The following is a 24,031-nucleotide window of genomic DNA, read 5'->3' on the forward strand; positions in this document are numbered from 1 at the left end:
TTGCTCTAAAATATTCCACGTTGATACTATCTTGTTCCCATAAAAAATACGGACATTGGCTATTTCTACTGCAACTGTTGAATGTTTCAGGATTTTTTTTGAGGTTTGGGCCTAAAATAGTGCTTTATTTATAGGCATTTTGAGCTGTGCATTGTCTTGTCAGAATGTGTGAACGGATTATGGTACAGGCAAAAACCTGCTTCTCATAATCCACAGGGAAATCAGATCGCAGAGCAGTGAGTGAACCTGTGTGGTTTTCAAATTGGGTTTAACCAACAGCAGCAGAACTTGTGCTGTAGAAGTCAGTGGGAACAAGATATAGGTGCCACTGGAATGAGTGTAAACAGAGGGGCAGTAGCATTTCCTCACTTTCAACCGGTGTCTGATTTGAAGAGAACTGAATATAAATAATAGAAATGATGAGTTTTAAAATTTCTTTTAGTGAGAGCCTCATAACTGATGTTGAACTTATGACAACTAATGCATTTGTTTTTATTGTGCTTTCCTTGAAGTACTATACAGGTATCACTTTGAATTCCCAATTCTCTTCTACACACTGGAATAAGCCAGCATGCTAGTGCCTTACCTCCTAGGCATCCTGTTTTCAACCCCTCAAAAAACCCTGATTTTTTTTCTTTTTCTTTTTTTTTTTTTTAAATCACTGAGCATCCTCCCCCAGGCCATCTTAAATATGTATATAGCAGGTCACTTCAGAGAGGAGCAATAATCACTGGGAAATTTTGGTCCCTGTACATTTTTAAGATGCTGGCTGCTCCCAGGAGGGAGAGTACACAGCTTCTTCATCATGTGAAGCTGCACTGCAGATGCTTGGGTGGAACCCCTTAGAGGGGTTCAAGCCTTTTAGACCCTCCAGAAAAGTTGTACCTGTGGTCTTGTAACATCTTGAGCACTTTGGTTCCTCTTTCTTTCTTTGGTTTTTATGTATTCCATAGGAATAGAAAGCCACTATTGTTTCTCAGGTTATATCACAAAACAAAAGCCAAAACTTCTACTAAGAGAATATTTACACGAAGTACTGAGTAGCCATAATTTTCTGCTTCTCATGGTAGGCCTATGCCTTCCTATAGTTTTTTTAATATAAAGCACAAAATATGGCTGAAGGAGAACCTGTGTTAAGGGAAAAAAAACCTTTCCAGATCTAGAACAGGACCTCAAGGGAAGCGAGTTCAATTCCAATATGTCACATAGGACATGTTGTTGCCCTTCTTATTCCTCGCACTTCCCCATGGATTACTAGTTACTCCTGCCTTAAAAGGAATGTGGCAAGGCAAAATTAATAATTTTATAGACTCTTCTTATTATAGCAATGTGGGTCAAACAGAATAAAAAGAGTGTAAGAATACAAGTAAGAGGAAAAATGAATTAAGTTCTGTTACTGATTTAATTTAAGAAAAGCTCTCTTTGAACTTAGGGATTAAGGACTGCAGGATATAGGAAAATATTAGAGAATGTAAATCCTGTGTCTTTGGCACTTGATACCTAAAGCTCTCAGCATAAAACCTGCGATGACAGAATCCCTGAAATCTAGGTGTTAGCATATACCTTCTGTCCCAAGCCTAACTACCCAAGCAAACAAGTTCTTAAATACATATTTAACATCAAAAGCACATGAAAAATTATACTGAAAGCAGGTATTTGCTGGATGGTCTTAGGATTCCAATAGTAAACTTAGTTTGGAGGAACCTGAACTTTACCTGCTTTTTTTCTTAAAGAGGGGGGAAAAAAAAGTATTCTTATCTCAGCCCAGTTTCATTCCCCTGTGTGAGTATCTAGGGAAAAGTTCAGTTACTCTTCCTAACACTCAGACTATTTTAGAGCACACAAAAAAGAAAAGAACCACTGCTGAATGAGACTCTGTGTCTCTTGCTTAGGATGGCTCTCATCTTGCTGTAGAAATATGTGTGAAAGCAAAAGGGACATCTGCGCCAAAGAGCCCAGTAACCCAGAAATTTCCTGCCTCATTCTTTCCTATGGAGAATGCAGGGATTTGGGAGCTCTCAAGACAAACATGCATCTATATTCCCATGTAAAACAACTGTACAACTGTCAGGATTGCAGGATGCCACAGAGTGTAATTTTTTGAGGCAAACTATGCTAGGAAGAGATAATCCTGCCTTTTATTTATACATTAAAAAAAATATTTAAAAAAACCCCAATGTGTTACGTTACCCATTAAAGTCATACTGATGCTAGGGTAAACAAACATGAAAACAGCTAATTCCTAGGCTCTATGGTTGTTTCATGCAACTAAGATTTTGTGACAGTTTGTGCTGTAGTGCTTTATAATGCTTGCTCACTTGTACCAGACACACCATGAGAGAAGACTGATTGGTGAGGGTGGGTGTTGTCTTTCTCTTCTGGCGATGATATAGGGTTACATAAAACTGGAAGTAAATAGTTGTCTATCACTCAGGACAAAGATACTTTTCTGCTGAGTTCACCTCAGATGCAATTAAAGCCAGAGCAGTGATACAGACTGGGATGAATGGTTGTAGGAGACCTATGAAGTTCCTGATGTAACATAGGCTTTCCTGGCAGCTGTGGAAGTTAGAGACTGTATACCTTTGCTCCCATTCGGTTTGAGAACTGGCAGACATCCCATTTTTGTCCTGCACAGAACCCTGATGACAACCATAGGTTGTCCTCTGCTGCAGCCACTGCTCCTCCCTGGGAGCACTGCTCTCTGGAAATAGTGCCTGTGCAAAAACTGATCGATTTACTTTTCCACTTCATCTTAGTTCTTCAGCTGGGAAAAAATAACAGCAAGTATAGAAGGTCTGTTTGCAGGTGACATTTACCCTTTTACTGGAGAGCACTAGGACACTGCTTTTTGGATCCTGACTAGAGATAAAACCTGATATGCAAGATTGCCCAGCAGAACTCTTTGAATGTGTCTGAGTTGGACTAGCCAAGGAAATATGCTCCCCCTTTCTCTTTCCTTCTCTCCCACCTCTCCCTGCACCTCTTTCATTTGGATGGCAATGGTGGGAAGAAGGAACGTGAAAGACAGGAATAAAAATAAAATATCAAGAAAGTTGATAAGATCAGCCTAAGAAACTGATTTTTCCTATTGTATTTAAAATCCATGCACTCAACAATTTTGACAGTGTAGGTGTGCAAACATGCTGGCTGACTGCACTGATGTGAACTGAGCTACTCTGTTGTGACCTGCTGCCAGTATGTCAGCATGAGAACACTCCATCACTAGCAGGGACCGGTTCAGCAACAGTTCTGAGAAAACAGTGTTTTAAATAGCACCTTACTAATACCTTGTGCTTCTCTTCATAGTTTGGTTTTTTCTCTTCTTTTCTTGGCAATAGATCTGCACATACTTTAGTTAAAGACTACTTAGATTCTACGATGGAACTGAACTCTCTTCCAGAAGTTAAAATCAGTCAGCTAGAGTTCTTGTGTGGAAAAAAATATTAATCTTAGTTTCCAGTCTTACAACTCGATTCATGCAGGATGACCTATAGTGCAGTTGGAAATTCCCCTGAAGTTTAGGGAAAATCTTTATACAAACAAGTATCTGAAAATTCATGACCTTGTATGTTTTGTCACTCATTGTAAGACCAGAGCTGTTGTCAAATGTTTTACTATTTGAAAAGAAATGTATTAAAAAATCAGTCATTTATCTTTAATGAAATATCAGTTAATTTTTTAATTAGAATTAAACACCAGCCTTTCCTCATGTGAGTACTGAAGCAAACACACAGGATCAGAAAGAAAAGGCAAAGAGGATAAGGAAATTTGCTGTATATTGGTTTGGGTTCATTTGTATCAGTTGAAGCACAACAACTAAAAAAATTCTTTCTACCAAGAACCAGGCATGAATCTGATAGAGACATCTGTGACTGGAAAATGTGCTATGCTCTAGCCAAGCTGTCTCTGCAGAGTGAAATATGGGGTAAGTGAAAGTACTGCCCCGGAAATGCGAGCAGTAGTAAAGCTATACAGATGTGAGAGAGAGGTTTCTCCTCTGCTCAGCAATACCTCCTGCCAATTTAGGGCAGCAAAAGAAAGGAGAGGAGAATAAATGCTCAGGGCTGAAAGGAAAACAAGGAGTAGAGAAAAGAAAATGAAGTGGCAAGCAACGGACTGCAGAAAACACTATGAAAACAAGACAAAAGTATTTCTTCAGCATTTGTACGTTTCTCACAACACACCACTAACTCACCCTGATAAGTCAACCAGCCAGTTGGCACCCTGTCCTGGAGTAAGCTAGCTGACAAAAAGAGAAGAATGCATTTCAGGAATGGCTGAACCAAGCACAGTATCTGTATGTAAAACTATAAGGTCACCTTCAAGAGCTCATTTAGTCTACAAGTTAAACAAATGTAACTAATGTTTCTTCAGATTTATGACTGTTTGAGTTGTCCAACAGAGATTTTCCTCTAATCTGGTAGTGTATTTCTGGCCAATTCCTTCTGAGAGGGCTAAAATCTGCATTGGTTATTCTGCTTATTGTAGATTAGATCCACAAAGACCCTGCTACCTCTTCTGACTTGACTGTGAGGACGCCAAAAGGGTGATCTGCAAAATCAAAGGCTGGTCAGCCTGCCTTCAGTCTCTGGAAAAACTACAGGGCACATGCTCTTAGAAGCTACTTCTGTGCGTGCACAGAGGTCACCAGTTAACAGTCAGCATGGATTTACTGAGGGTAAATCATATATGATTGCCTTCTATGATACAACACCAGGATTTGTGGATGTGGGGACATCAGTGGGTGTCCATAGCTTGACTTGAAGCAATCTGCAGGCAGGTAGCAATAAAGTGTAGAGATTCAGAAGGCTGTTTTGAAGGCCAAATAAACACTGGGACTGTTTATACACAGTAACTGAAGGAGTACATAACAGAAGTGCAGAGTAGGTAAACTAGAAGTTCTCCTAGCTCTTTTGAAAAGATTTAAAGGACTATGCCTCATACAATACATAGTTCCAATCTCTGGCACTCACTGAGACTGCGAATCAAATTGGATTCAAAACCAGAATCAAGGATTTATAAAGAGTGAGAACAATGAGTTAGGCATGGTAAAAACTCATCTGCAGTTAATAAAAAACAGTATTCAGAAGGACATGTGGCAACTGCAACTCATAAAACAATATGACAAAGATACACTTTAAGATTTTACATCCACTAGAGGATTTCTTAAAATTTCTTGAAGTATCTGTTTATTCATTGTTCTTTACTAAGGGAGATCTCTCTTTTGAGGCTGTTTCTGTCTAATAGTCTGAGAAAAGGTGCTGGGTATCTTGAGACTTTTGGCAGTATTGGCAGAACTTGGCCATTGTTACTCTTATGGTGGAAGATGACGACTATGGAAAGGGCTGGAAACATGAATCAAGTAACACAAAGTGCAGGATTCCACAAGAGCATAGTTTCAGGCAAAGATGAGGTTGTGAAGAACTTGGTGAAAACCAAGATGCCCATAGGCACTGACAATTATGCTAGTGTTGGGGGAAAGACAGAAGAGGATGTAATCAGAGTAAGAGAGAGATCTGAACTTAACTAAAGTGGCATTGTGCTGCAGGCGTGCTGCTATTTTAGTCAATCTCCTGGAACTGCAGGGTTATTTACTGGAAATCCAGCCTGAAAATGCATTCTTTGTGTAATGCTCTAAGTAGGAAGCCACCCCAAGGGATGCGAATTACCAAATACTGTGACATGATGGTGTAGAACATAAACCCAAACAAACCATGACTCTCAAAGGCTTATAGCTAAATATTTATTTCAGAGTCAATTTAAAAACAAGATTTTCATCCAGCAAGAGCACACAGTAATCCTGCAGGTCTAACTTGGCTCTGCTCTTTGCTCCTGCTGTATTCCCGGACGGGACAGACTTCAACGTTCACAGACGTGGGGTCTGCAGTGGGGTCAGTCCTGCCTGTGTCAGGTAACAGAGAGGGCACTTTTCACAGTCCTTAAAAGTACAACACCTATTCAACATACATGATTGAAACTATAACCCCAGTCTATTAAAAAATCATGTGGAACAGACAGGATTTATAATTTACACTAGATTCATACAGATGTTTAATAATTAAAATACCATTTAATTCTTCAACCAGTCTCAAATTAAGGTTCACTGGAATTCATCCAGTAGCAAATGTGGCAAACTTACCTTTCATGAATTTTAGACTCTTACCACAAATTAGTCTGTTACTGACAACTAAACTTCTGAACATTTGGATATCTTCAGGGAAGTTTTGTGAACATTCATTCCTCTCACTGAATGCTTTTTCATTCATGAATACCACTAGGATGCAAATGCAATTATTTTTTGAGCATGTGGTCCTCCTGAATGAATAAATGTCTCATCCTTTATCTTTGTCTGTGGATACCTAGATATCTGGTCTCTCCATTTTATTTTTTTATACCTCACAGAAACTGTGTGTTAGATAAAATGCTATGACAGCCTAGCAGCTGAATTAAAATTCTTGGCTACTGAAGGAACAGTAGTACACACTTGTATTTGTGTAACTTAGTATTTACACATGCAGAAGTCTTGCTATAAAAGGCTGATTTTTTTGGCATAGCAGTTCAAAGATGAGCAGATTTTATGAATTTAACTGTGGAAGTCTGTTATCAATTTTCTAAATAAAAAATAAAAGGACTGACTAGGCTCACAGTCAGTTCCTCAAGACTGGCTATAAGTTTTTGGTCACAAGCTTAATGTGTTTAACTGGGTGCCAAGGCAAGTCAGCTGCAGGTAGGAGTTACTAAGTTTCAATAATTTTGATTCTCAAGAAAGGCTTTAAAAAGGTATGGCTGAGATGATAATGCATGGAAAATTTTTTTGATTAGTGTTAATATAATGATCTTACAGAGCCCCACAGGCTGCTTTAGAGAGGTGAATGTCATGATCCCCATTTTACAGATGAGAAACTCAGACATGGATGGAAGACATGTGCAGGGCAGCAACAGGGCTGGGAGGAGAGCCCAGGTGTCCTGGTTCAGGGCTCAGTTCCTGATTTCAGGCATTGTATGTTGCCTTTTATCAGACAGACCGTGCTTGTCCTGACAAATTGCTGCTTATGCACATGTTGTCATTATTAATGCAACCCAGAGGCATGACAATTTAGTGCAAAAAGGATGTTTCTCTGAGCGTCCTAGGTTTGGGGCCTGCTCCATTTGCTATGAAGTAATCACTTTTGTCTTCCTGTTAGGACTGCTGCCACGGGGCCCCTGACGCTGCTGAATCATCCCCTGATGCTCATACACAGTGGTAATATTTATTAAATGAAACACTTATGTCAACAATCGGTGCTTGGCAGTGGAGAAAACATGGCAGGAGATATCTTTAGTATCAAAAGGGTTGTTACACAGCAGGTTACAAGCACTGCTAGAAAATAGAAGTTTATGACTATTGAGCTGGCTTTAACTGATACGCATCTAGAGAAAAGACCTAGATTACAGATAAGGGGCCAATTGGTGTGCTAACATCCCAATCTGCCCTACTTCTTTAAAGTTATGCAGATTGTTGCAATACTATCTGGGACTACAAGGTTCTGATATAAAATCAGCAGCAACTGCAAAACCACACGTACTGTTTTGCTTACTAGGAAGTATTAGGGCGCTACGAGAAAATGGAAAAGTATTGGTGAACACAGAGAATAAGGCACAGGTGTGGTGTGTCTGTAAACCAGAAGAACTGCAAGCTGAAAGCAAGACAATAGTTGTCAGAAACAGTGGGACTCGAGTACCTAGTTCCCTAAGGCTCCTTTGAATTTTAGCAAAGAATGGGAAGTTTATTGCACTCATGTAACTCACTCTGATACCCAGCACCGCTTGGAGGCTTTGTGGTGAATAAGGAGTGCTCAGGTGTCTAAAAACCAAGAGCTACTGGATTTGGATGAGGATGTGGTTTTCAATCTTGCTCTCTAGGGAAAACAGAAAGGGCCCCAAACTACATCATTGCCAACTTTAGAAATGGCTGTAGGTGAACTTTCCTCTGGAAGCTCTGTCCTGTGCTATTAACCAACATGACTTCCTGATCAAAAATCCTTCTTTAAAAGAAGCCATGAAGCAGAGACTAACTGGAGAGAGAAAAAGCTATTTTAGCTACTTTAGAGCTTAGACTTGACCAGAGAAGAAAGGCTTTGTTTGAAGGGGAAAAAAACCAACCCACAACTTTCTTGGAATCAGTCTCACCCCTTGGACATGAAGCTTTTCTGTTCCTGTCATCTTAAGCTTCAGTTTCTGTTTTGCTGTCCTTGAGTCACCAAGTGACCAGACTGCAAGCTCTTCCACATATACTCACACACTCTTCTGCTCTGTTTGCCTCCCCCTTTGTTCCAGTGGCATAAAGAACTGTTGCTTTGCTAAGAGAGAAGAATGTCAATGATTATGTCCAAGATGAATTCAGAACCTGCTTACTGGAGGTGCACACTATAAATATAAACATCCTGTAATTATAAATCCCAGAATTGCCTTTTTTATTTGAGCCTGCACTTGGAATTTGTGGAAGGAATCTCTGGGTACTGTGATCCTGACACTGCTAAGGGCTTTGCTTAGTAAACATTACAAATATTTAATACCATCCTAATATTATAAGTGAGGGCGTGTGGAAAAAAACCCAAAAGATTCAGAGATATCTTGTATAAATAATTAGGACTGGATTCAGGATAAAAAAAAAATTAATCCAGAAATACAGAATGTCCAGGAGCTTATGAGTATCCAGGTCCATGGTTTGAATCCTGTCCTTTTTATAACTGCAAATCCAGAGTTGGGCTGGGCTCAGACACTGAACAGTTTGCTCAGGCAGGTTCAAAGATTCTCTGGTCTGGAGCTGGGATCCAAATAATTTCCAAGAACAACTTACATTTACATTTTTTCCCCTTGTCCTCCAAGGCCCTAACTATATTGCTCTTGGCTTATGAAATGCGAATGGACATCAAAGGGAATCTGCTATAAGAAGACAATGTATATCCAACCTTACACAAAAAAAAGATAAGAAAAAAGTCCTTCATATGTTTTGAAATACTGATCTGAATTTTAGAGCAAATTCTCTGGATGTCACAGGCTGGTGCTGCTTGCTGCTCCATGTGCAATGAGAAATGAATGACTATCATGTTATATTATCCCTATCATTATTTACCATAACTCATGGGTTTCAAGTACTCTTTCCTGAAGCTATAATAGATGGGACAAAATCCAGAAAAAACACACCCGCCATTATCAGCCATAGCTTTCTCTCAACATCACTTGGTCTTTACTTTGGTCTTTAATTTTTAGCTTAGCCAGGCTGAGGTGACAGTGGTGAAGTGTAGTCAGACCGCAGAATTATTTTTCTTAGCTGCTAAGATATGGTAGATATGTGCTAGGCAGAATATATATTCTTCCAGGCATGTCTCAAAGGGCCTGATCATAGAAGTGTTTACGTGGAAACCACAACTCCCTGAGGAAAACAAGATTAGGGAGGAAAATTTCTATCCACTTGCTAGAATTTGCTGTAACCTCTGGCACCAGATTGTGTTCCAGAAAGAACTGATTTTTCTTTTTTTATGATACATTAGAAACTAGAGAAAGCTGTGTGTTGAAAGTACAGAATCCTGTGCTAACCAGGGTTTCAACTTGACTGCAGGAGAAGAGTGTCCTTCTGTTTGAATACATCCAACATATCTGCACTCATTTGGAGGATATCTAACTGAAAGAAGATAGGTAGTGCAGACAGTTAAAAAAAATACTCCTGTGAAGATGCATTTTAGCCAAAGGTGCCAGCCACCCTGCTGATATGCAGTTAGGGCTATGCAGCTGCTCTAAGGATGGTTTGCTTAGGTGTCTTTGCACAGGGGAGGCCTGAAAAGTTAGCCATCCTAGTTAGTTTTTTCTATGCTGTGGAAAGGAAGGGAGAAAGGAAATCTCTCTTCCTTTTTTCTTTGCTCTCTAGATGATGTACATAGGATGAAACAGTTCTCTCTGGAACTGCTAGGAAAGCACAGGCAGGAGTGTATGTTCCTGGATTTTAGGGAAGAGAGTGGTGAAGCATCTAATGACTCCTCATCCCTATGGGATGAAGAAGAAATAAAAACATTGAGCAAAGCTGTGTACTGGTAGAACAACACTGGCATGATGGTAGTGATAGTAATTTCAAATAGTGAGCAGCAACTAGTTTGATTGCAGTTACAGGAGGTTTACACACATTATAACAGCTGGCAATTTGGAACATGGCCTACAAAACACACTAAAATGGTGAGTCACCTCAAATTTAACTCAGACATTTTATGAGTCTGTGTATCCATGGCACGTTGTTTGCTGTTTCCCACTTTCCTCTCTGCTACAAAAAGCAAGCCCAATTCAATTTACCTTTGTAACAAATTTACACACTTCCACATCTAAAGTGATGGAAAATGGCTAAAAGCCTACCACAAACACAGAACTAAACTGAGATTTCTCTCCTGAGGGCCCAACAAACAGGCTGTGAGCAGTACATCTCACCACACGGCTCAGCCTGCTGATCTTCCAGGGCTCTGAAACCTGAGACTTGGTAAGCTGGGGTGAGATTTAGAGCCTGTGTGCTGAACACGGCTTAGCTCCAGTACAAGGACCTGCTCTCCCAAAGCTCATTCCTTCTCTCCTGGTTTTAATGCATTTTCAGTTCCCATTACAATTAGAGACCTCTTTTTCTTCCTGTCAGGTTCTCCCCCTCAATACACACTGATTAGTTTTACTTCTTACAGCCTGGGAATACACAGTCATATCTGCATCTTTAGATAGACAGGAAAGAAAGGCCCAAGTAATAAAGCCCAAATAAATAACCTGAGTGGAAGTTCCATGCTTACAGACAGTTTTAAAAAAATGTCAAGACAGTATCTTTCCCTCCTGCCATGGTACAAAAGCTAAATGTGTATAACCAAAATATTGACGGAGAGAAATCTTCAGAGGGGGAGGGATAAACTTGCTCTCAGCAATGGAGAGCTCTGGGTCCTGATTCTTTATCTGATTGCTATAATCATAATGAAAAAGAGAACCCAGAAAAGTCCTCTAATACGAAAGAAACATTGCAGAATACTGTTTCCTGGAGCTGACTTCAAACTATAATCTCTTGTGTGGGTGAGACTTTAAGGATTCCTTTAAACATGACTCGGATTGTGAGGCATCTGCAGAGCATTACTGCTCAGATCCCTGGACCACCACTTCTGCATATGGATAGCTTCAATGCATTTACTGGCTTTTTGAGGGTTTTTTTTTCCCCCGATTTAATGTTGTACCATCCTCTCTTCACCAAGGGAATGGTTTCCTCATTTGTGATGTGGTAGCATTTGCCAGTTTTGGAATTTCCATCTTGGGAAAAACCCACATCGGCATCTACATATTGTTATAATTATGTCTGAACCAAAAACCATTTGCATTATCTAGTCAGAGGGAAGTTCCTACTCTGGTCCATGACTGAACTTTGCAACTTGACTGACCTGCTTTTTTGCATTGTTTTTTTATGCTAAGAGCTTCTAGGAGAAATAAAAGCTACCTGACACGGGATAAATGTTGATGGAGCCAACTGTATGTAAATCGTTATTAGCAAATCATTTAAATGTGTTTTCAGTCTTGACTTGGCCCCGGTAAAATGGGGCATTAAGCTGCCCACACCACCGCGTTTATCTGCATGTTTGCAAGCAAGCTTCCTTTCCTAGGGTGTCCGCAGGAGCGATGGAAAGAATTCCCCGGCTGGCAGCAGCCTGGGAGGCGGCAGGAACACCCAGCCCAGAGCCCCTGCGAGAGCCGCTCGGCACCGAGCTAAAGTTCAGAGCCAGGCGGTTTCGCAACCGGGTTCACAGTGGGGACTGCTGTTGTTTACTTTAGGGGAAGATGGAGGCGAGCGAGGAAGGAGCGAGTCACTCCCCCATGTGCTCCCGAGTGCTCGACACCCCGCTGCAGCCCTGCTCGCAATGGTTTATGCAGCTGCTGGCTGGGGTCTGGTTTCAGGGGATGTGAGCTGCAGGAGCAGGTGGGACTCCAGGCAAAGACTCCAGGCCCGGGACAAAACAGAAAGAGAAATCTGTCCTCTTCCCAGGGTGGTGAGGGGTCTGACAAGGAAAGACTTTGCGAGCTTAACTTTCCCCCATGATGCCAGACCCAAGGATCCCTGCAAAGCCACCTGCCATTTCCAAGGTAATAGGAGCCTATGTAAAAATTCAGAACTAGCCCAAAGTATAAGAGCAAATGTTGTTGCACTGCTCAACATCCCATGCCATTAACTGCAGTAATTTTTCTGTGTGTTAGAAGTTCTTTGTTTGGGTCTGTGTACATGCACATCCTTTCAACTCATCAACTCTGACAAGCAGCATTTGCCAAGATAGGATTTTAAATAACCTCCCACAGTAACTGTGGCATAAAGAGGGACAGGACACCCTTTATTTACTGCCACTCTGGGGATTCTTCTCCAGGGCTTGCTATGGATGTTTATACAATTTAAAGTAATTTGTAATTTAATTACAAATTGGCCACAATACTCAGGCCAACGATAACAACAGTTTTCCTACTGAGGTCTGTGGAAGTTCACATCCTCCACTTTGTATTCCCCTTCTCTTCTGCCCACACTTGATGTGTTTTGCCAGTAGGCTGATATCAGATGTAATTTTCAAAAAACAGAAGCTTCTGACATATTAATTTCAAATGTTGTTTTTTACACTGAAGTGTGTGCACAGGGAAGATAATTCTGGGGCAAAAGCTTTGTGGTTGAGGATGGGGCTGGGAAGAGCTGCCTTCCCTGATGATGCCTGGGACTGAATCTGGCTTCTTCCAGTTTATGCCTTACTCCTCTGTGCTGCCCACCTCAGGCAGGGGCTGTGATGAAGGTTAATGCAGACAGAAAGCCTCTGTTTGGTTGGGGTTAGTGGGACCCTCACACGCATTTCAGGCTTATAATTAAAGATTTGTTCATATCAAGTTAATTTCTTTAAATGAAATATATTGGTATTAATTTTCCAATTGGGTTATAGACCTTCATGTTTGATATATTCCTTTAAAGCTGGAGGTTTTGACTGTTTCTCTTGGAAGATGAAATGTTATTAGAAGGAAGTCTGGACTCAAAAGAAGAGAAAGAGGGGGAAAGATGTTTCAGACCACAAATTCAAAGTGACCTCATAAGCCCCTCTAAGTGAGCAGCTCTCCAAGTCGTGGTAGTGATAGACCATAGGACACTACTACATGTCAGGCCCTCCTGGCCTCCTGCATGCTGGATATATTTTTCCCATAGCCTTCTCTGCACTCTTGCCAGGCCAAGATTTCTGTTTGGGAAAAGTTCTCAGGACAATTGAGCCTCCTTTAGTCCAGCTCTGAGCTCTTCTTTGCTCTGTTAGTTTTGCTGACGCAGATGCTGGAGAAAAGCTGGCGTGAAGTTTACTGAATGAACCTCGTGAAAGGAGTGGGGGACAATGAGCAATCTTCATCTATGTATGAACAGAAGTTGTAGCTCCTTTGGCTGGCACTTTATGGCAAGGGCATAGAGAAAACTGTCAGCTTTATGTATTCATTTTTCTCATCTATATGCACAGGTACGGGGTGATTTCTCACTCTCAACCACTTCAAAGAGCTGAAACTATTTTTTTTCTCGTGGGTGATGCATATTTGATGACTGGTCCCTATCGATGTTTAAGAACTGTAACAGAGTTTTGAAAACTCTGCTTTGAAAACCATGTGTACATGTTATTCTGTTTTATCACTCCCTGCTGGCACCCTGCTCTCTTAGCTGCTCTCAAGCAAAAGGGATAGGATGTTTGTAGCAGAGCCTGCAAAGCTGTGCTCAGCCCTGAGCTATCTGTGGGAATCTGTATATACCTCCAAGCACACAATTCTCTGTTTGGGTGGGTGGGTAACTTGGATATGGAGGACAGAAGGTCTCTGCCTCCAAATAGCCCACATTTGTATCATATCAGCTCTTGAGAACCAAAAATCCACCCTGTTATTAGAAGTTATTATGTAGTTATTTTCAAGACAGCAACCGAAAAGATGGGATCTTCGCTTCCTTTTTTGTACAAATGTACTGAACTCATGTCCCTTCTGGGTAATACCTCAAAGAACTTAGTGCCCAAGAAGACTTGGAGGGATGTGTCTGGGCTTTGCTTTTCAAAATGATACATTCCTTTTGGAAACTTAGGTCTGTGTTTGCATGCAATCCACATCATGACCTTTTGCCCTTCATCATCCTTCCTAAGTCAGGCAGTCCCACAATAAACAGAATGTAGAAATTCTTTGCAGGCATCTTCTGTGGCATAGGTGATTGGGTTGATGACTTTTAAATCAGTTCTTTGTGTGCATCTAGATTTCCTAGTAGAACACTGATGTCCATATATCAAGTTCACTTAATAGTGAACTAAGCACCTAGCTTAAATTTTCAGTACTTAGTTAAAGGGTGTGTAAGTTTTGAGATGGTATTTCTAAATAAGCTCAGCAGCATATAGGCCTGGCTGCTGAAATTGTTCTTGGTCTAGTTCAATGACCCTCAACAGTAGTTTTTGTTATTCTAATCTGTGTGATGATTATCTTTTCCTGCTAACTTTGGAGTTCCTTAGCATTCAGTTTGAAGAGGACAGAAATGTCTGTTTATAGGACAGTCTCATCAAAAACAGAAATGAAAGGAAATAGAAAAGAGCAGTGATTATCTGAAGATTTCACATACTTGGGCCTTTTTCAAGCCATGTCCAATTCCCATTTACAGATACTGAGAACTTGGAAAATGAGGCCTTGCTTTACAGCTTAATTCCCTTTTAGTTTTCCTGGCAAGAAACACACAAATCTGCTTTGCCTGTTTGCCAGGAAAAAAGCAAAAGTCTAGTTCCTCACCTTTATACACTACTCATCTCCTTCTATGTAACACAAGCCACTTGAACCCTTCTGATCTGAGTAATATAAAATACATGTAAGATTCATCCCAAAAGCATCATCCTCTGGATTAATGCTTACTTTTCCTTTAGTGTCCATCCATCTGCTGGCTGGGTCTGCTGCTTCCCTGTCTGCTCTGCACATCAAATGGTGCAGAGCACCATTGGTCACTGGCTGTGTCAGCTTAGCACTGACCTGGGCAGGCAGGGAGGAAACTAATACTGGAGGATGAAGCTGTGTGTCTTTTTAAAACTTGTTTTTTAGTTAGGATTAATAAGGGTTTAGTTCTCTTTCTTGCTATATTCTGCATATAGCCAGTGAACTTGTACCTTTCTGGTGACTTTTGCTTTCTATCTCTTGACATATATATGATCTCTGTGGTCAGATCATCTGCACATCTTCTCTTGAGACCTTATCAAGCCAACTCTGTGTATTTCAGGATTTTCTCAAAGGAAAAAGCAAAAAGCAGGTCCCATCTCCTGCTGCCTTCCATACATTTTAGTTTTGCAAATAAACTTTGCAAATAAACATCATTACTTCCTTAGACCAAAATGAATGGCACAATTGATACTTCCTGCTGTAGCTGAAGCCAAAGCATAGACAGAAGGAATATTTCCAAGGTTCCTAAGATTATGGGATAAGCAATGTGACCAATCAGGTCATTTTCAAATGGGCTATTTCCCATTTTTATTGCTTTTCAGAATGTTCCTTCTTAACACAATAGAAATCTTGCTCTTGTTTCCTAGGCTAAGCTTCCAACAAATACAGAGAGATAAAAATTAACCTAAATGTTTTTAAACCAATGCTCCCTTCTTGTTACTGCTAGCAGAAAAGTCCAGCCGTGATGAAGAGACTGTGCTCCAGTTCTAGCAGGGGGAGCACAACAGCAGTGTGTAAAGGCAGGTGCTTGTCAGCTTTAGCTAGCAACCAACACCATAGTTCTCCTTAAAGTTTGCCTTGAAATTCGGTGATCAGGTGTGTTGGGACACACACACAGCATGAACATGAATAATACTAATAGCAGTAAATATGAAATGTTTTAGTTGAGGACATGTGCCAAACATCAGCCTCAGAAGCATAAGTCAGGGCACAGCAATAACAAACCCTGTATAACATCTCTTTACTCAGCTGGGGCTTCATAGCCAATTCTGAATTGAAAACATTTAGCTGTGATGTTTATACATCAACACTGAAGCTGACAAATGCAAAGAGAAAGGGCTGGTATAGTTGTTCTTTACTATGCTGTCAAAAGAGTATTTCATTCTGGATCACTGAGACTCACAGCCTTCCCTAAGTGGTTTTCAGGAAATGTGGACTGTGGCTCTTTCAGCTCACCAGAAATGCACACAAGCAGTATAGTGTACATTTAGGGGGCAGAAAGGGAGTGAGGTACACCTGAAAAATCACTGTTAAAGGCGGCTTCCACTTTATCTGCAGCATTTATGTTTTATGCTAATGGATTTTATTGAATAAAAACTAATGTTAGACTTGGGGATGATATCAACATCATGCCATTAAAAGACAAAGAAAATACCTCTAATCCACATCAAGCTCCTTAATTCCTCTTGACAACAGCTGCACAACCCTATATTTATCTAGCATCATTCAGGCAGTATAGTTGTTAAATAATATATAATTTAACATTAAGAGGTAAATTCTTTCTAAATTATTGTGTTGAAGATGATGCACTTTATTTTTGAGAATGTATGATTTTATTATAACACATATGCAAAAATTCAGAGTGTCTGACCCATTCAGGCTCATTTCAAAGCTTGCTGGAAGACAATGGAATTTCCATTCCCCCCAGTCAGACTTTAGATTATTCCTTACTGGTAATTTAGTGGAGTATGTGGCTACCTTTGTAGATGTGGTAAGAAGTAAACTCCACGGGTCCTGTTTTATAATGATGAACCAACACATTTAGGATAACAAGGACCTGGATTACATTCTTTCTGGTAAATCAACAATACTGATCCTGATTTATGTGTTCCCTTAGAGTAGGTCTTTGGCCAAAAACATAAATAGTCTCAATCCTTCTAGGTGGCACATGCTAAGTAAGCGCAATTTTCCTTTCTTCCAAGAAAGCCCGATAGTTAACTCTTTCCTGTCCAACGTTGGTTGTGACTATTGTATTCCTGAGGCCCAAATGGGGCTACTGCATAGCTGGCAACCTGTGTAATGCTGTCAGTGTCAGCTGGGATGGTTTCTGCAGACATGGCCTTTAACAAACCCCGAGGGTCTGTCTTGCAGCATCCTTCCTTCCCCCAGATAGGTCCTTACACGTGCTGAGCCAGCAAAGCCCAGCAGCCAGCCAGCCCTCTTCTGTTTATAGCAAAGGGAAAAAAGGAAACCTCTACATGTGCTTTCAGGCCCCCCTTTTATAACTTTCCAGATGAATACTGGCAGCTGAGGAAATAGGGATCAGATCCACAATCCAGAGAAGGATCTCACACACTACTAACGTGGCCCTTGAAGTGGAACTATAGCTAATGTGGAAACAGGGGGAGAAACAAAGACGCTCCAAAACACTGTGCCATGGTATCAATCAAAAACTGAAACTGCAGGTTGCTCAGACTCTGGTTTTCAGCTGTGGTTTGTTCTTTACACAAATGAAAGAAGAAATATCTGCACACAATGCTGAGGCTTGCAGTGTCTGCATTCATGGTTTAAGGACTTGCTTTGGCTGATCAGTCTAGAGAGGAAGCTCTCTCTTACTCCCCGCTTTGATGTTACAAGTCACACCACTAGATTTAGAAGACTGTTGAGCTATATGCAGGAAAGGATTACAATATAAGAACACAAGTGGCTGCTTTAGGCTTCATGGTTTTGGGGCCTCCACAGTTTTGTGTGACAGTGCAAGAGAGCCTGTTCAGTTTGCTGACAACAGCGCTCTCAGCAAAAGTAGCTGCTCCCCAGACCTCTGCAAATTGAAAGGCCAGACTTAGCCATGCTGTTTCTTAAAAGTGACATAGCCACAGGAATGGATTTGTGACAAGATGGCAAAAGAACAAATCCCACCATAAAAGAACAACAATGAAAGGCCGTAAGGGGGGAAAAATGAATTCCAGAGTGGGCTGATGTGCTTACGCAAGACAATTTACACAATCACAGCATTGTACAAAGAAACAAAGATATGGCCTTGGGGAAGCCACTGCCATTTTGTAAGTAACAGTTAAAAAATGCTTGCACTGACTGTACCAAGAAATGCCTGTAGAGGCAGGGGCCCTAATAAGGAGCAGCAGGCAGCACCCCAGTGGGTGAACAATAAGACATGGCTCCCTGAGCAAGAGACTGGCCCCTTCTGAACACAAAAGGCTTTATGCAGAGTTGCACGCTCTGGCTGTACCTCCGAGCCGCGCAGCCTCGCACCGGCCTTCGCAGTGCTTTTGGGCTGGACAGATTCTTAGAGATGCACGAGAAAAAGAGGTTTCACAGCAAGAGCTTCCATCCTCACTTTACATTATTGTTTGCGTCTCCGGTGCGTTGGGAACTCGGCATGCTCAGCTGTATTTTTAGAGCAAGTTTCTCCACCATGGCTTCTTTGTTCCTGTTCTGCTCCAATCTGCTTGTATTTAGGCTTCCTCAGCAGGGTGGGAAAGCTCCACAAGTGTCAGTAAAAATTAGGTTTTGTTTTCTTCTTTCAAGCTAAGAATCTAGCAAATGATAAAAAGTGCTTTGGCAGTCAAGCGTTGTGGGTAAAAAGTGTTTTTGCAGATATAAGTATAAATTATTGGCGACTGATTTGGGAATTTGGTAACTGTCATTTAAATCAAGCAGTAGCTCCCCCAAGGTCACCAAAGCAGAATGCCTGACCAGATGAGATGACTTTAGAGTGTTGCACTGAGTTTCCAAAATGTTGGAGATGAGGATTTCAGACCCAATTTGATGAGGCGACTTATGTCTGTGTTAGCATAGATTAAGATGTAAGTAAAAAGGTATTTGTATAAAGTAACAAATAAAACTTCGGAAAATAATCTGTAAGGAAAAAAAACAAAAATAATCAGGTTTTCTAAAGGAGCCTTAATGCGTCAAGTACTCAACTTCATAAAGCTGCAGTAAGATTTGACAGTAAAATCCCTGTCTTGATGTTTTGCTAAGAAGTCAGATTGTGCAGAACACTTGAGAATATACAGCCTGAAACACAGCAGCATCAGCTGAGGAAATGGCAAGGCTAACTCAAAGGGCTGTTCCATTTTGGGTTGTGATTGTTGCTTCCTCCAAGCCTCCAACACTATCCTTCCTCTTCATCCTGCTCAGACTTTCCCTTGCAGCTAGAACTGGGTAAATATCTACTACAGTCAAATAGTGTGAAAGTTCATGTGTCTCTACCTTCTGATTTCCTCACTTTCTAGTCAGAATAGACAAAGAATTGCCAATGGTAAGATGACAATGCTTCTCGTGCCCTTAGCTGGACAAGCTGTACAGTTGTGCTTCTGTTTCCAAGTCAGTAGGTTCAGCATCAGAGAGGAGCAAATCATCTTGGCACAGATATATATATGCAGGTTAGGTGAGATTTAGGTCTGTGACAATGTAAAAGGGACCATTACTTTAATGCTACCAATAGCATTTCAGATATCTATACTCATGGATTCTTATGTGCTTATGTAGATCAACAGCTCTCAATTTAGCTAAAGTGTTTAAATTGAAGCCAGCACTTTGTCACAGAGCCATCTTCAGCAAAGAACTTGCTGGCACAGTGCACTACATGAGGAAGAGCAGTGCTCTCCCAGTGCTCTGATCTCCATCATCTTTAGATTCTTCTGTGCTAACAGGATAACACCCTTTCAAATACACAATTCAGCCAAAACCTTGAAAATGTTTCTTTTCCTCCACTATGTTTATAAAAAATAATGTAGTAGGCAGATACTGCTGTATGTGTGTCTGTGAGGTTATGCCACTTTGTTACGAGCCTGCCTGATAAGATACTCCAAGTTGTAATAATGACCAGTGATTACACATGGTTGTTTTGTTTCAGTTTTTGTGTTTCACTTGAATGTAAATCTTCTAGGATCAAAGGGCTCTATAATCAGACAGAAGTTATGAAAGAAGTGTTTCCATCTCTTCCTGCCACGTGCCTTAAGGCTACAAAAGCAGTTCTCTTTCTACCCTGAAAAGAAATGATAATAAAAAAGCAAACCATTAATTAGCATGTGGAATTGACTTCAGTGTAAAACTCCATCACCGAATCTTGTAAAATGGGATAGCAAGAGGGGGAAAGCTGCTTTAGAGGAAGACTGTGCTAACCTAGATCACTGGGAAGGCATTCTCTGGCAGAATTTCTAGGGGTCTGCTGCACAGCAGACCAGCAATAAACTCAGAAGGCTGTTGTACCAGCTGAACCATGAATACGTTGAAATAGATTATGTCCTCTGAAATGAACCTTTCCGGGGGTTGTAATCGTTTGTGTTTGTAATCCTGTAGTGGGAATTTCAGGTTTGTGTATAAACAATGGGAAAAGTGAACTAACCAATGCAAACTAGTATTTTACTTACTTTGGAGAAATCTTTTGTAAAACTTGATGTTTACATGACAGTTAGCACTGTCCTCTTGCCAGCAGATATTGAAAAGAAAGGAAATGAACTGTGCAGTCATTTACACCCCATGAAAAGACATTTGATAGCTTAGAAAGATTTCTCGGTTTCTCTAGTGACTTGTTTCTAATGTAAGCTTGCTGTCTTTATATTCTGGTCATGTACAGAGCCAAGCAAAAACAGCACTGGAAAGAAAAAAGATAAACTGTAGGGCCAAATCCATTCTAATGTAGCTTCACCACAGTTGGTGGAGTTAAGCCAGGTGATAATTTGTCCCAAGATTTTGGAGCAATGAAGTATTAAAGTGAAGCTTAACAGAGCATTAGAGCTGACAGGAGTAGCAGGAATTTATTTGCAATTAACTTTCACTCAGAATATAAAGAAAAATGGTAAAAGGAAAACTTTCCAAAGCCATAATGAGCATGCAGAACCTCTGTTTTCTCTGAAAAGAAAGCCGGCCTTTCCCATAGGTTTCCATAAACATATCTCCTTATAAATATACACTGTTATCTCCTGGTTTTGATCAGCTCCCTTGTCCAGTTAGGTCCATGCAACTGCTAACTTTTAAAGCTGAGTCCTTGCCAAAGCTATCTGTGCTTTCAAAGTAAAACAAAACATTGCACATATAAAGAAAAAAAAAAAGGCGTGTTGCTGATGAAGACAACGATAGGAATGACCTACTAGGACAGATGCACACCACATCACATAATAAATATATTGTTACTGCATATGGTATGACATCACAGACGTGCCTGAACACACTTGATGATTTAGCACCTTTTGCTGTGAGATAAAGCTGTGCCAGATTAAGGCAGAAAGCAATCCAGGCAGCTGAACTATGAAATGCTTTCACAAAGGCCATAAGTAAATAATTTAATAAAGTGTTCCGCTCTTTTCAATATTGCATGTTCAATTCTGAGAGACAACAGGTGCTTCATGATCAAAGATCTCCTGTTACAAAGACGTGTGGGATAGAGAAGCAACACTCTGGGATGGTGGGGGTTGTGTGGGGTTTTTTCTGATCTTTTTTTTTTCCCTCTTGTATCCTATCAAGGAGCTCTGGGCACTTAGTATACCTCATTTCCACACAGTCAATGCCATTTTCTTTTCTAGAGTAAGGATTCTAGAAATTTTTGTTTAAGTCCATTCAAGGCTAGTAGGTAACCTGATAGTCTTCACTTTGATCTGGGCTACATTATTTCTCTTTTCTAATACTCTTTGATAATGGCAGAATTCTCAGAGGTTCGGGTAAACTTTCCCAGGTTTAGGTTCCTATTGAAAACATTCTAAGCCTGCTAAAGAGTGAATTGGACATATCTAGATGAAAGACTTTGAGTATCACCTGTACCCTGGTTGTATGGAATAAATCAATATTAACTTTTCCTGTACTATTCAGCATGCCTCTTTCCTGTCCCTCTGCAATTCAGTTTAGCAAAAGTCTACAAGCATGCAACAGGATGAGACAAAGCCAAATGCCCACACTTTGAGCTCCATAAAATGTTAGCTGGAATCTGGTTCAGTACAGACTTTTGCAATAGTCATATTTTATCTGAATCAATTAAATCAACTGTTTCTAATTCTTGATGAATTCCTGTGACTGAAAACAGTAACTTCTTGTGCTGCTTCCACAGTCTGTGCCTAATAATGCATGAAGATGCATGAAGCTGTTGATAAGGTCACTAGTGAAGTTTGAGTCATGTAACTCAGAGATTATTTGAGTCTCTCTAGCTGGTCTCATATTCTTTCCTAATTTCTGATTGCTGCTGTTGTCCTGCACCACTCCAATGACTTCTAGAGAGAGTAATATCTATACTAGCTAGAGATATTTGAGGTCAAGTACAGTATTGCCAGTGGAATTAAAAGTCACCTGAAGTCCTAGTTTCAACATCTTCTTTTGAAGGTACTGATGCAAGGTTTCTAAAACAGTACAAACAGTCTTGTCAGGGTACTTTCTGTGCAAAGAAAATTCATCAGTACTGGAACTAACAGGGCACTATGCAGAGTATTTTGTCTGTACTCTGAGGGTAGATGATGTTATGTATTCTTCAGACTGGGTTCATTACCCTCTGTCCAGACTTAACACTCTCATTACAGTGCAGTACCAAACTATGGAACTTCTCTCCATTGTAGTCCTTTCCAGTTCTGTCCATCATGAACCTGGCTCTCAATGCATGGAAGTTCTTTTACTCCAGCTTGGTAAAATAACTGGAGAGAAGCACAGACTTTGAGAACCCTACCAATCGCATCAGTGGAAGTGGCTGCTTTTGGTGAGTCCATCTGAAGCCCAACACAGTGTTCACTGTGTCCAGTCCTTAACTGCTCCTTTGGCCTACTAAGTGCTGTAGAACTATGCAGTATTATTTTGTGCTTGTCACAGAGCAAGCAAGGATCAACCACTGACTTCCACCTGGGCTAGTGGTTTTGTCATGGCAAGTACCTTTCTTCTACTTATATGTATGCAACAAACTGAGGTGATAAGAAAACTGCAGTGCTGTGTTCTTGGCCGGTGCAATTTGCAAACTCTAGGAAAACCTCTAAAAAGGGAATTAGTTGTCTGTTTCTTGCTTGTTAATTTTCCCTTTCATTTCCCCATAACTTCGCTAGCAAGAAAACTTCTTCACTCTTCCCTTATTCTGGATCATATGGATCAGAACAGGATCTTGTCATGCATCTTGTTTTAATCAAAATAGGCAGTGATAGCACCAACATGGGAGCCTATTTTTATCATCTGACAAACAGCTGTAGTTGAATCAAGAAATAAATTGCAGACTAAATGAAGTTTCAGTGGTCCAGAGTATGATTATCACCTGTCTCCAGAACACAGTTCAAGAACATATGTGATAGGTTCTAATACTCATACATGTGTTCTGGGGTGAGATTGATTAGGTGAGGACAGTGCTCTGTGCCACACTGAAGAAAGACTGAAAGGCTCAGTTCATTCATCTCCTATTTGCTCCTATTCCCCACTTCAGAAAAAAACCACAAGGTTTCTTACTATAAATTACCCAAATTTCAACTTTTGGTTTTGGCAGATGATTAAACTGAACAAGTGTTTGCAGATAAACAGGGTGAGAGAGAAATCAGACAGGTATGCTGGCACAAATGTCACTGTATTTAGAGTAATGCTGCAAATAGCCATAAACAGGCTAGATAAGAAGTTAATCAGAACACTATCATCTGGCAAATTGGAAGAGGGGTAAGTGTAAGGTCAAGTTTTTTTTTTTTCTGATTGCTAGCCATAGTCAAGATCATCTCCTTTGTCAAAGGGAGAGTGCAGAGATCTTCTGTTCTTTTGGGTAGAAGAAAAGCTTCCTGGTAAGAGGGCCAGAGATCCTTTCCTATTAACCCTTGTGTATTCCACGATTCACTACATTATCATTACAGTATATGGAGGATAAAAGCTCCAAAGAAGAAAGGTCTGGACTACCTTTGTTCACTCTTTGTGAGGCCTGTCACAGTAGACCTGGCAGAAACTCATGGATAGAGGCACACTCTGCCCTGATGAGTTTATTCTCTAGATGAAGAGATACACCGAGGACTGGAAAACAAGGTGGGATTGCTTTTATTTTGAGGGTATGTGGAGTACATTGTATCAGCTGACAGTGTGTCAGCTCTTGTAGTGTTGTTACTGATGACAGTGGGGAAGTTCTGAGGTAGAC

The 24,031-nt window shown here is 40.6% G+C and overlaps 1 protein-coding gene across 2 annotated transcripts in view; it reads right to left on the minus strand.

The window, feature by feature from the left end:
- ZCCHC24 (zinc finger CCHC-type containing 24) overlaps positions 1 to 24,031 on the minus strand; it is a 109,287-nt gene that overhangs the window by 46,057 nt on the left and 39,199 nt on the right. The window lies entirely within an intron of this gene.

This window comes from Manacus candei, unplaced genomic scaffold (assembly GCF_025592945.1).
Source record: "Manacus candei isolate 608988 ecotype Guabito, Panama unplaced genomic scaffold, ASM2559294v1 h1tg000050l, whole genome shotgun sequence".
Classification (NCBI taxonomy): domain Eukaryota; kingdom Metazoa; phylum Chordata; class Aves; order Passeriformes; family Pipridae; genus Manacus; species Manacus candei.